We start from the raw sequence: 2,036 nt of genomic DNA on the forward strand, positions 1-2,036 counted from the left end.
CTTTTTTTTGTATTTTGACTTTTTCAATAGAAGATGGACACATGATAGGGGATGGAAGAAGGACTCAAGCATCTTTTTGTTTGGATAGTAGCCTTGAAAAAAAATGGACCATGCCCTTTAAAAGTATGCTCAAAGACATTGGTAGGATAAGGACATGGAAAATAAGATGAAACTAAGGCAAGGATTTATGCAAAGGATGGGATCAAAGGAATCGAAGGATGGAAAATATGCATTGGATAATGGATAGGGTATTGGAAGAACTATGCTTGAGTGGATAGAAATGTTGGCAAGATTGACATTGGCACACACCTTGAGGGGTGATGAACTGATGGAGGAAAAATGTATTTTGGATATTGAGATTTTGATGAAGGAATAGCTAGGGATTTGTGGACATAAGGACCCAAAATGGAAGAAGGAGGTGATGGAGGAATAGATTTGGAAAGTTTAGATGGAGGAATAGCAACTTTGGATGCCAAGTTGGATGTTTCTTTAGGCTTTTGTGCTTCACGAAGCTGCTTAGGGATCCACATGGTTTTTGATTTTTCATGCTTTTGTGGTTCCTTGGAGTGCTTTGCTTGCACAAGGGATTTAGGAACCCATATATATTTTGACTTTGCTTTATTTTGCTTAGTGGGCCTTTGTGGCCTTTTGGATATATTTTTTTCTTTATAGATCTGTGTAGGGGAAAAAAAGCGAGACTAGGTTAATCATGCCCTAATCCTACCTTTCGACACACATTACGGAATACGAAAGAGCCTAGAGATATCGCACAATTGGATACTTCTTTTGGTGAAAGAGAGAGCCACGGGATATCTATTAGGATTTCTATTCCCTTGTTGAAATTGTAAGATCAAGTAATGCAAGTTCAAACCCTAATCTCAAAATGCAAGTATGAACTAATAACAAGATTGCAGAATTGAGATTAAACAATGAACAGCTGTAAGTGTAAGGATAAAATAAGAATGCAGATACGTACCCGGAGTCGAAATCAGACTGAAAATGTTTGGGATGGGGGCGCGGGCGCCACTGTCCTGAAAACTGCACCGGAAACCACTGTTCTGCACCCTGAAACACTGTCGGAAAGTCGTCAGAAAGCTGTCTGTCCGGAGGACCAGGGCGCCTAGCGCCTCTATCCCAAGGACCAGGGCACCCAGCGCCCCTGTCCTGGCAGGACCAGGGCGCCCAGCGCCCCTGTCCTGGTCTTCTGAGCTGCAATTTCACACAGGGTTCTGCCTCAGCCTTCTCTCTCCGGATCTGTGTCCCGTGGCGTCGTCCGAATCCCGAAACCTGCAATAATATCTGAAAAGGGGGAGGGGCGGCTATATAGGGTTTTGCCTTAGTCAAACCCCCGCTTCGGTGATTTCCACCTCCATGAATAGCCAAGTTGTTTTGTAAAATGTATTGTGTGTGCAGACCTAGTGTGTGTGCAAGGTCCAAAATGCACGAAAGCAAACTAGAGCAACCTAGAAAGTAAACCCTAATTGCTTGTAAATGATAATGTAAATGCTCTAAATCAAGATGCAATGTGATCTAAAGCATGAATAAATGATGTATCAAAGCTTATGCAAAGACATGAAAACAATACGAAATCATACCCAACCCTCGAGGGAGGAGTACGAGCCAATCTTCAGTCGGTAATCTCTTATTGTTCTTCAATGTCTTCCAAGCCCTAAGTGGATGAATGAATTTGATAGATGCTTGATAAAATGATGTTGATTTTTGTTGAAGTCCTCAAAGATCTGCTCTTTCGCTGCATATGAAGTTCCTGAAAACAAAAATCCGATCCCTTCAAATGAGGAAAGAGAGCTCTTATGTATGAAACCCTAGGTCGTAAATTCGTATTTTGGCCGACCTAGAGATTGAATATACTGCCAATTTCTTGGGGTTAAGCTTTATTTTATGATTGGATCGTGCTCCCAAAATTTCGGGAAAAATGTCCGGGACCATGTTGCACGGGCGCCATGGTCCCGACAACTTTTCACCAAATTTTCAGGGCCGTCGGATATGATGATTTTAGAGAGAATCCTGAAGTTACA

The sequence above is a fragment of the Cryptomeria japonica genome, chromosome 3 (genome assembly GCF_030272615.1).
Source record: "Cryptomeria japonica chromosome 3, Sugi_1.0, whole genome shotgun sequence".
NCBI classification, from domain to species: Eukaryota; Viridiplantae; Streptophyta; class Pinopsida; order Cupressales; family Cupressaceae; genus Cryptomeria; species Cryptomeria japonica.